Source organism: Pollachius pollachius, assembly GCF_949987615.1.
Source record: "Pollachius pollachius genome assembly, chromosome: 8".
Taxonomy (NCBI): Eukaryota; Metazoa; Chordata; class Actinopteri; order Gadiformes; family Gadidae; genus Pollachius; species Pollachius pollachius.
Window position 1 is genome coordinate 14,847,661 of NC_136941.1, and position 12,744 is coordinate 14,860,404.

Here is a 12,744-nt window from a genome sequence, read left to right on the forward strand (position 1 = left end):
GCCCCCCCCACACACACACACACACACACACACACACACACACACACACACACACACACACACACAAACACACACACACACATCGGGACATGCACACACACAAGCACACAGACACACGTACACTCACAGACCAACGTTCACACACATCATGCCTCCCGCGCACTCATCCGCACACGAGCGCATCAAAGCACTACACAAATTCATCATCGCCGTCTTCTTCTTTGTCTCACTTCGTTACATCACTACGCTTCATGTGCTAAACACAGATTCACAGTTTGGAGGTTTTGTTTGCTGGCGAGCTGCTGTAGCCTCAGCTTGACAGGAAAGTGCCCACGACCTCACAGGAATCAGATGATGTTGTTGTTGTTGTTCTCATCATTGTTGTAGTCATTGTAGTAGTTATGTGTTCTGATATGGTCCCATGTGTCCATGCTCCACTGCTCTGCTCTGGACAACAACCACTCGTCAAGATGATTCTACATGTACAGATTTCACCCATACCCCCAGAATGAATAGATACATTAAGATTTTCTTTACAGTTTATTTTTATATCACGTCCCGGAGGTGTCTGACAGAGGCTTTAGAGTGCCGGTGAATCCCTCCTGAATATCATGTTATTAACACATGTGTCCTCAGTGCGTCACGTGCCCGAATAGCGTATGAGGTTTCGCAGGGCCATGCTTTCAAAGCAGTGCACAAAGATTGATCACGCACACACAGCTCGGGTTGTTTAGTGTCTAAAGGCCTGACCAACACTCTCAGACTTCCTTCCCTGGCGTCCGACTGTCTTTTGTAATAACCGGTGGTACACAGCTCATTGCCATCTCTCTTCAACATTATCCTCCTCAGCGCTTTTCATTTTTCATTTAAGACATGGCAGGTGAGAGGAAAGTGGCGGTTCTCTCTCATGCGGAGAGCACAAATAAAACAGACACACGTCAGCGCTTCTGCTGGAAGCTTCTGAATGTATTTGTGGACACATATGGTTCGCCTCTGTATCTGAATGCATTATTGAACACATGATGTTTGTGTTTGTATCTGAATGCATTAGTGAAAACATGTTGTTCAGGTATGTATGCAGCCGTTATCGTGGGTCTTATGTATCGGACATGAATGGAATATTAGATTCATTGGTCTCAAGGTTCTTTGTGGTACTACGTTCAGTTTTGGGCAGCAAATAACTGCAAAATCAATTGCTTGTGAGTAAGTGAAAGTGTATAGTTATCCTTTGACACTCTGTACTGTTAGCTCCCAGATATTGCAGTTTTTGCCAATTGCTTGAACACTATAGGCACATGCTTAGACCAAAGTAGCACAAATTGAAGTTTTTGTTACTATACCCTAAACACATTTAACCATACCTTAAACAAAAGCGCTGCTTTGCACTTTAGTTGCAATTGTGCAACACACTTGCTCCTTTATGAAACACACTTGCTCCTGCACACTACACACTATTTCATACATAAGACACTTAATTCAAAAATGAAATCTCATTGTACCATTGGGAAACACATCTAGTCAAAATACAAAACACATTGGTTAATTGAAAATGCTTAAATACACACCAGAAAACACTTCCTGACAAAACTGAAAACCTATCAGCCAGCTACAAAAAGGCCAAAGGGCAATTGTGCACGTCCCGGGGCAGCGCAGGGGAAATATATCTTGTGTGCCTCCATAAGCCTTTGAGGGTCACTGCACCATCATGCAAAAATAGGTCCCTACAATACCAAACATATCATCACATTTCTAGATGCCCTTCATGATATAGCTGAACAGGACAGATCAGGGGTCTCATTTATAAACGTTCCGTACGCACAAAACGGGGCTGAAAGTGGCGTACGTGACTTTCCACGCCAAGTTTGTGATCTATAAAAAACTAACTTGACGGGAGAATGTGCGCAGCCCTAAGCAAACTCTGACCCATGCGTACGCATGGTTTGGAGGAAAAGGAGAATTGGTGACACAGACGGTGTGGTGGTGAACTGAAGTCAGACTGAAGAAATGTAGAGTGAGAAGAACGATTATGTTTTATCATCGCCCTTCAAAAGTTTAATTTCAACCCGTATCATTCGTTGAATCTATGTAATCAGAATAATTTAAGTAAGCTGCGTTATTTCTCAGTTATAACTCCAGAAACATCTCCTTAGAATCGAAATGAAAATTCAAAATCAAAATTCTCTATACAATCCCGTCACTCCATACTGTCCACTGACGGCGCGACTGCATGGAATAAAGCATCTGTCCAACATGTGTCAATAACATAATATTTTTATGTGACACTGTCAACACATAATCAAATGTCAATTAAATCCCAAGTGTGGAAAACTAAGTCACATACTCCTCAGCACAATCCTTATATTATTGTCCGTTCCTCTTGATGCTTTTAAATACAGCGGTGAGCGCTGTGCGTAATGCTGCACCATGGCACTGCTGGAGGACCATGCAAATGGCAGGATTTGGAGGGAGAGGGTCTTCAGGGAGCATAACGATTTATTGGTACATAGAAATATGTACCTTTATGTCAGACCACTTCTTTTTTAATTCTGGGACTGTGCGCTCCGTGCCACTGACAGAGTTCACTGCTGCAGCAACATGTTGCCACTCACTCTGCTTTTTGTTGTTAGTGATCCCAATCCCGTGACCACCGAACAAAACTACTTTTCGGGCCTCCACCTCACCCACAAGTGTCTCCACTTCAACCTCCGTGAAAATTCGCTTTTTTGCTTTTCTCAGACCTTCTGCCATTGCTTCCGACAAGACATAACACTTGCATCTGAGTCTGTTTTATATGCAGATCGCATTCTTGAGGTAGTTTGCATTGACCATTTATGATTAAAAAGGGGCATGTACAGGGCGGAACGTGAAGCTGATTCAGCTGCGCACACTTGTAGGCACTCTGTGATTTATAAAGCAAAGATTGCTCAGAGGTGTGCGTACGCAGGGTTTTATAAGTGTGAATATTTTTTGGCGCACGCAAAACTTTGGCTTTTGGGCGTACGTACACTTTTAGTAACGATCCCATGCACAGTTTTATAAATGAGACCCCAGAGCAGCCCAGGTTTGTTGTTGTCTGGGATAATGTTTGTTTCCATCGGGCTGTTTTGGTCCGGTACTGGTACACCAACCATAAATTATTTGAAGTCGTATACTCGCCAGTTCTAAACCCTATAGAATTTTTTTTTTCTGCCTGAAGATGGCGTGTATATGACCGCCAACCACATGCCCGCATGTCTCTTCTGCAGGCAATGGAACAGGCCTGCGGAGACATTGAGGTAAGGTTAATCAATGGATGGATTCGGCACACAAGGCAAGGATCCATAAGCCCAACCACGCACAATTGCCGTTTTTTCCTGTGTTTACAGTACAGTTGTGTATTTTTGGTATATTTTTGTTGTATTTTTGCTTAAACTGAATTTATTGCACTGTAAAGTACCGTACTGCAATGTACAGTATTGAGTATTTTAGTTATTGGTTGTTGTGAAAACTAAGGATTGTTAGGTTTTGATAGAAGTGTTTCAAGTTGATATAGATGTGAATGGTATATTTCTCAGTGTTGTGTCTTATTTGCTTGTGTGTTGAGTTTTGACACAATGAGCCAAGTTTTTCAAAATGTGTTGAAAAGAACTGTACAGTATTATAACGCCATGGGACTTCAGACACATTATGTCATCGTTTTGAAACCAACGTGTTACAGAGAGATGAAAGCACATAAATTAAAGAAATGCTGCGTTATGGGCCAGAGAAACTCACTCCCCAAAGTTGCTGATGCTATTGTTTGTGTATGTGTGCGTGTGTGTGCGTGTGTGTGTGTGTATGTGTGTTTGTGTGTCTGTGTATTTTTGTGTGTGTGTGTGTGTGTATGTGTAGTGTGTGTGTGTGTGTGTGTGTGTGTCTGTGTATTTGTGTGTGTGTGTGTGTGTGTGTGTGTGTGTGTGTGTGTGTGTGTGTGTGTGTGTTGGTATGTGTGTGTTTGTGTGTCTGTGCGTGCGTGCGTGCGTGTGTGCATGTGTGCGAATCCTGACAAATAAATTCAATTGACTTAAAAGACCCTGGTCGTGGCATAGGCAGATTTGAGTTCCGTAGGATTGCAACACTATGGGCCAAACTAATGACAAAGTCCAAATAAACTCCCAATGAGATTAAGTAGAACAGCTTTTCTAACATAGCCCTTTGATCGCGGGGGTGCAGCGGGAAGCATACCTCATTAAGGAACGGTTATGGGCAGGACATCTTCCTGAAGGATGCTTAACAGACATGCCTGGGGATATGGGAGAAATCTTTCAGATGGGAGTGGAAAAACCTAAGGACCATCCTTTCCCTTTCTTGCCTCCAAAGACTTCCAGGCAGCAGTGAATGATTAAAGGGGTGTGTGTGTGTGTGTGTGTGTGTGTGTGTGTGTGTGTGTGTGTGTGTGTGTGTGTGTGTGTGTGTGTGTGCTGAACGTGCAGATGGCATCCCTCTATCTTTCCCTTACTGTGGTGGTAACCTCTGATCCACCCGCCCCCAGCCTCTGTGTGGCGGAGAGGGCCGTCTGCGTCATGTTCCCCAGGCCGAGGGGAGAGTGACAGGGGTCTTTTTCAGAGCCAACCCCCCCCATAACGCTCAGGAGTTGATTGAAGTCCCCTCATTAGCATCAGCCCCCCCTGCTGCTTTCAGGTGTGCCTCCTCATATGTTGGAGTTATATGAGGAGCGGCTGTGATTGGCAGAGCAGGCTGCCTGCAGGGATAATGATGGGAAATCTGTGACCTTGTCATTACAGTCTGATACGTCCATGGAGGCGTGGAGGAGTGTTATTGCATACAAATCTGACTGCCTTCAACTGTCTGCAAAGAGAAGAAGGTGTCGGAGACTATACCAAGATGACGTCTCCTGCCATACTGGGGGACTGTATGTGCAAAAGGGAATGTGGTTCCTTGAAGGTACAGCGGAAAAAAACACACAACTTAATGCTGCCCTAAGGAAATCCTGATGACTTAGGAGCAGAGGCTTAAGAGACACCAACAAAGTTGTATAAGCCCATTAACATTCTCATGCATACATTTATATATTTAAATGCTATGAAACTATGTTATGCATTCAGCTGTAAAATGATGAATGCTAATGACAAGAATAGCTCTCAGTTTCATTTTGAACTCTTCAAACCAGCAGCTTTATTCAAGGAGCAACACAGACGGTATGCGGCAGGTTTGATGTGAGCTGGTGTAATCTACACAGAATTGGATCCATATGTCGTGTGATGAACAGAGTAAATTGAAGGATATCTCACTGCACTTCTCTTCTCTTATTCCTCTTCAATGTCGTCCCCAAAATGATAATAATACACCTATCAATAACGCCAGCAAGGCTTTAAATAGCGTTTTAAATATTATAATCCAAATACTCTAATAGTCGCCTGGCTGGTCGGTCGGTTACATAAGTCTCCATTCTGGTATAAGCTGCTGAGACCAAATTTTTTCTATTTTTTTTTCTTCAATTCAATTCATCGGATTATGCATGGTGTCAAATCAAATCTTGTGACGTTGCGGGCCTACGTTGTATCACTAGAATATGTCTTGTGTCCCTAGAGGACGTTTGTCTTCACACTGAAAGAACAAGCGCATCAATAGACGTAGGCATCAGAAGCCTGCGTACGTCTGTCTATCCGTACGTAAACATATTCATCCATCCATCCATCCATCCATCCATCCATCCATCCATCCACTCCCCAAACAAGACAAAAGGATGCACTTCACATCAGCGTGCACACCACTAGATAGGAAAACAAAGGGCCCACAACAGTGCAGGAACACTTAACATTCAAACACAAGGTGCTTTATCGAGTGCCACCGGCGTAGCAGGAGATGAGAATATGATCTCACCTCATTGGTGCTGCTCTCCGGGCCGGCACATCTAGGAGTCTGTGGCTGCCCGTACGGAAGATAAAAAGAACCCATGACTGCCTGCGGTTTTCGCAAAATAGGACAGTTTAACAGGAGCCGGTCACAGCCTGCACGCTCATGTCTGTTAAGCCAAGAGCATCTGACCGAGAGTCTGGTAACTGGTAACAAGTGGGGAGGCTGGTTTGGTCTCTGCTTGTAGGGCCGGCGCAAGTCAATATTGGGTTTGTTCATTCCAAATCTCTAGTTTGTTGTATTTATTCACCAGTACAGAAGGATTCTGGTGGAGCCTGGTGTTCAGAGGGAGGGCGGTGGGGGGTGTTGGAACAGGGAAGCAAGACATGTGCTTCCACAATAACATGGGCATTCTGGAATGGGTTTCTGTGTGGAGCACATATTACATTATAAGGATATGAATATAATTATATCTTAGAATAGGAACAAGAAGAGCCTGAATCCATAGTGCATAGTAGAACAAACAATACTTTGAAGTATTCCCTGGGCACGTAAGTAAAATGATAAAAGCATGAGAAAATGACACCTTGAAAGAGTACAAAAGCCTATGGTAGTCAAACATAATATTCCTCTTATCCCCAACCCTGGACCCTCTCACCCACAACTCTATCTTATAAATGCGTGAAGTCTGCTGTGTGAGTGTCCAATGTTTCATTGGACGCGAAAATGTTGGCAATTTGTCGTTGTTATAACTTCTGTGTTTTTCAAAGTGCGTTCCGTTGCTAATAGCTATATGGCTGTCAAAGTGAGAGATGATTGGCCGAGAGAGGTCTTGACTTGGGGAATTCTGCACTCCTCCAGAAAGGTTGACCTTTTGGTTTGTGATGCCTATCCTGAGTGTAACAAAGTTCCTTAAGGGGGGAAGAGCAGCATTATGAAGGATCTTAAAGAATAAGCGACAGGAATAGGTTAATGATAAGGATATTCATATTAAAAAGTAGCAGTAGAGTAATATACCTGCAACAGTGGGTTGGTGTATTTGCTGTGGCTCTGTGTATGGTGTAATGTCTTTTGTTTCTTGAAAATTCCTTTAAGCTTAATAATAATACAATTAATGTGACGTAGGTTGCCTGGCGACATCCGAACAGATGGCATTCAGACAGAATTGATTTATGTTTTGTCTGTGTGCGAAGATACTGTTGTTATGTGTTACGAAAAATGAACTTAATTCTAATGCATTTGGTCTTCAAGTCTGTCAAGGGAGAAATATCAGGTTGACCCTGCATTTACATAAGCTTTCCTCTCTCTCTCAGTCTCTCTCTCTCTCTCTCTCTCTCTCTCTCTCTCTCTCTCTCTCTATTCTGAGATATGGAAATGTAATCAAATTCCAAAAGAGGCATCTAAAGCTGGCCATATGAGAAGGAACGCGATTCAATCTCCACTCCTGTGTATCAACGGATCCGTCCGCAGCTGATGTCAAATACTAAATGGTGGCACTGTGACCTGCTCATCCTTTTTGATGAGGTAACGTTCTGTTGTAGCTGTTAACCCCACAGCCCTTCAGGAGACAGGCCTGGGAGAAGAAGACAGAAATAGAAATGCAAGTGGAAGAGGTTTCATAACTGCTTGTATACCGACCATTACCCGCAGATCCGTTCATCCTTGGGTGTCCACACCATGGCGTTCTATAGGGGTGGTCGTAATCTCGATTTAGCACACTTCATTAGGAAAATTAAATTGATCAGAAATAGGGTGTTTTATGTGAGAAAAAAACATGAGGACACGTCTCCCTTCAATTCTCCGGACTCTTCTGTGTAAGAATCTGTTTGGAGAACTGATTACGTTGAATGTGTGACACATTCACATGTTTCCAAATTATTGCTGCACAAGGTGAGGTCCTTCGATAATAAAGCGTAAGAAGGATAATCATTTATTCATGTGGCCCCTGTGTTCACAGAGAAAACCTATTTCTCTGGGTCGAAATTGCAGTTTGAAGCCAGATTCAAAAGCTCATACAGTTGAATACAACATGTCTAATTAATGTGCCGTCTTCTAAATTGGTTTTCAAATGTGTATTTGCATATACATTTGATATTTTTAATTTGGTTATCAAATGGACCGATGTGTTTGTCGTGTCGGTCAAACGCCTCCGAGCGAGGAGATGGTATTAGGCATGTTTATCCACCGTGCTCTCATTTAATGTCTTGCACTAATTACTTTTCCCCGAAGTGAAAGATATCAGCTCCCAGGTTGATGCAGCCCCTCAGTATGTTTCTAACAGAAAAGCTGCCATGTTAAAATTCACGGTGGGCTGCTATCTGTTTGTGTGGTCGTCCTTCAATGTTACAATGCTGAAATCTGGCATTCACTTCAGATTGGATCTAGATTGACTAGCGTCGCTTGGAGGAAGCTGTTACTTTGAATAGTGGCAGAGAGAACAGGGGTGTGACTGCTGAAGAGAAAGGTATTTGAAAATAAAGCTGTTTTCTGCATTTCTTTTTTCTCATCGGTGAAAGAGATGGTCTGCATGCAGAAATAGATTTTTCACTTCAAAGAAACAGCCTCGCATGTACAAAGGCAACCATTCTTCATCACCGGCTTTGGAAGAAAGAACAAAAGGCAGCAAGGCACACCATTTCAAATGTCTATACGTGTAACCCTGGTGTCTAATCATTGATGTGTGCGGAGTGTGTGTTTGTGTGTGTTAGCATGTGTGTGTGTATGAGGTTTTATATTTTTTTCTGTACGTTTCCTGGGACTTGTGCAAAAAAATCATTTCAACATTCTTGCAACAAAACAGCAACTCATCTTGTATATTGGATCACTAAGTCCCCTCGGATGAGGCCTATTTACCCAATAAGTTCTGTGAGGAGCTGGATGGATGGAGGGATGGACGGATGGATGGGATGGGAAAGTAAAGTGGAAATGACTGAAAACTGTGTTATTGCATCCACTATACGTGATAACTACAAGGTAATTGTATTTCATCTATATGGATACATTGAAAATTCTCGAGCCTTAGGTACATTAAGAAGTGTCCTACTTCTCCCCAAGTCTTGCGTCTTTTAAATTGTGTGTTTTTAGAGACGAGCCTTTATGAGGCTGCATTCTTGTGTGTATCGTGGTTGTGTGCATTGTGGATGTGTGTATCGTGGTTGTGCGTATTGTGGTTGGGTACACTGTGGTTGCGTTTGTTAAGATTTTGTTTAATGTGGTTGCGCGTATTTTGATTGCGTGTAACAGGGTTGTGTATTGTGTTGTGTGTTTGGTGTTTGTTTGTATTGTCATTGTGTATTTGATTGTTGTATTTATTGTATTGTGTGTATTGTCTTCTGTGCATTGTGTTGTGTGCTTTGTGGCCTGGAGGTCCTTCTTGGCAGTTGCCAATGGCTCTACCTGGAGATGGGACCATATTTAGGACCGCCCACAGGTAACCGAAGTTGGTTTTCTGAGGTCTTGCTGTTAATTTTCTTGTGCAAGTGTGCAAATAAAACACATGGTGGGTCATAATAATTGTGGGTGTGTGATTTAAGATTGTGTGTGCTATGGTTGTATGTAATTCATTGTGGTTATGTGTATTATAGTTGCGTGTATCATGGTTTTGTCTGTCATTGTTGTTTGTATTGTGGTTGTGTGTGTCATGGTTGTGATTATTATGGTTGTGTGTATCATGTTTGTGCATAATGTATTTTTGCTGTGGGTAATCTATTGTGGTTGTGTGTATCATGGTTGTGCATCATGGTTGTGCATAATATATTGTGGTTGTATGTGTTATGGTTGTGTGTTTCATGGTATTGTGTAATGTACTGTGGTTGTGTGTATCATGGTTGTGTGTAATGTATTGGGGTTGTGTGTGGGGAAGGCTGTTTTGGTCCTAGAAATAGTAAGTCATAATTAACCCTTCTTTATCAAATTCATTGCAGGAGAAATGCAGATTTACAAATACCAACAGGGACGGACACTTTTAGAAAGGGAGTGTTTAGATGTTTTTTTATTTCATTTTGCCTTCATGGTTGAGGTAAGGAAACATGTGCGTTAATTGGAACGGTGACACAAGGAAATAGCTTCAACCGATGACGTTCAGGGAGGTACAACCACCGCGAGGGACACTCAATTCAGAGTAAGATCAACAAATCCTCAGTTTTCCCACCCATGTCCCTTAGATGTGGCATATTATGTGCCATTTTTAGAATTGTGTTTCCACATTTTCACAAGGGTGTGAATTGTTTGAGGTCTCAGAGGAGAGAAGGCAGCCTTAGAAAGAGTTAGGGTCTCCTGTCTGGGACAACGTTTCACTGACTCACGGCTATGGAATCAGCGCCATAGCCCAAGCCTATCCATGTGTAACCTGGAGAGATCCTACCACCCGACCGGCACTCTTCAAGTGAGTAGTTGATGTGTGTATCATTGCCGTGCGTATGTGGCACTGTGATGTAACATTCTATTCTTGACGAAGGGATATCAGGCTTCTTTCACAGATATGGGAGCCGTCATGTTAGCGTGACGTCAGCTTTGGCGCTGATGCTGTCGTCCAATCAAAGGCCAGACAGGATGTTTCTGTCTCTAATAGACCCAACAGATTGTGGTCAGACACACAATAGCTCTCCCTGTCCCCTTCTCACAGCCAGATTATCCTTAGATAAGGGGGTGTGAGATTGTGAGATTATAGAACAAGACGGAGGATCGGGGGTGTCACATCCAAAAGCTCTCATCCACACCAGAAAGTCTGCTCACGATCACCCCAGTTATCTGGCAGTTACATCGGCTTCCATGGATGCTCAAACCCCTGGTCATTACCTACGAGCCCCTTCATAGCCTCAGCCTGTTCTGGGCTCGTTCACCCCTACACTCTCAGGTCCTCTTGCCCTGGACTGCTCACAGTCCTCCAGACTCCAAATGGCTAGTGTGGGGGCTGTTTCAAAACACATCTTTCTACTAAACTCTACTCCTCCAAACAATACTTTGACCTCACCTTCCGGTCCACTGCCCTCTCTGCCTTTCTGTCTGTCTTTCTGTCTGTCTGTCTGTCTGTCTGTCTGTCTGCCAGCCGGCAGGTATGCCTGTATATTGTGCATGTATGTCTGTTATTTATCTCTCTTTGTAATGCAGTAAGGTAATTGAGTAAGGTGATTTTAAATAATAATAAAATAATATTTCTAAGATTGCTTTGATTTCAGCCTGACTTAAAATGGCAACAGGTAATTTTGTGTAATTTTGGTGTAATTATTAGGGGTCCGAGCAGCGAAGCTGCTTGGTCCCCTATTGTTTCTCTAACGTTTTACTGCAGTCATACTGCAGCCTATACCGTAAATCGAAAACTCTTGAAATTTTCAGGTATGATTACCAATAACCCCCCCCCCCCCCCCCCCCACCACCCATAAACCTAAATTTGTGGTACTGCACCCAAAGGTGGTGCTATTGTAAATAATCATGAATTAGGCATATTACTCCTCACCAGATTGACCTGGACTCTTTGAATTCTTTCATAATATTAATCTCTAGAATCAGCAATGCATTTATAAAACCCTGGGTCTTATGCCCAAAAAATGTTTACTTTTCCCACTATTTCATATTAAAGCTAAACATGATAAAAAGATTCACAGGCTACAAAAATAATCAAAAATTCACCGCTACCCATAAACCCAAATTGTGGTACTGCACCAAAAAGTGGCGCTATTTAAAAAAATTATGAACTAGACTTATTTCTCCTTACTAGATTGACCTGGACTCAAAATTCTTTCATCATATTAATCTCTAAAATCAGATGCATCTTTTTCACCCTGGACTTCTGCTCTAAAAATGTTTACTTTTCCCACAATTTCATAGAAAAGCCAAACGTCCACAGTCTCAACCCATTTTGCCTATATGACCATTTTGCTATTGTATAACTACCATACGGCTATCATTAGGTGGATACCATTAACAGTGCAAGTTTTCAGATCTGTACTATTTTAAGAAAGCCCTTAATTATCTTGTGAAATGTGTGCTGATGTGTGCTTATCAATCAACATTTTCACCATGTGAATGAGGCTTCATGCAGTTCAGGAATGTCAGTGGCTCAACAGGATAATGCCTTGTACTGGTGATCCTTAGGATAAGAGATTTAATCCTGATTAGATCATTATGAACAAGCTGAACATGACAGCTTGTCATTGCCACTCAAGAACTTAAGAAACACAACATTGAACAGCACCTGAAATTCATCAGGCAATCAACATTCCGGCTTATTAATTTCCAAGAATCGGTCTGCCAAGACACAGTATGGCATTAGGGGAACTTCTTCGTTTAACCATTTTTCCTTCATAATTAACTCTGTCATATTTATATTTCTTCCGTTAGTGTTCTTGACTACGAATGTTTAATTTCCCCAGAATTTCAAAGATTTTTCAGGTATATGCTTATAAGAAAGCCCTTAATTCACTTGAGAAATGTGTGCTTGGAGTTTTCTGGATGTTGTGTGCTTATCAATGGACATTTTGACCATGTGAATGAGGCTGCAGTATAAGTGGCTCAATGGGATAATGCTTTGTGCAGGTACAAATCCTTGGCGTATTCACACCAGGAAAGTCCTCAGTTCGATCTCTTTGAATCCGGACCAAAACGCATTGTTTATTTTTTGGTTTGGTGCGGTTCCTTTTCACATTGCAATTTTTCGCAACAGTCTGAGAATTTGTCAACGACGCACGTGTGTGCATAGATCGTTGGACAAGACGGTTGGGGGCGGGGTAAGGCATTAAAAAAACTAAACAAAGAAAACAAAGTAAACAAACTGGAGATTATGGAGATTCAGCGTACTGCCCTCGTTGTGCTTACACTAATTGGTTTCATACAGTTACCAACATTTGCAGTACTTTTGGAGCATCAGAGGAGTTTTGCACAACGTTGACTTTATGATGTTATGCTATCCGC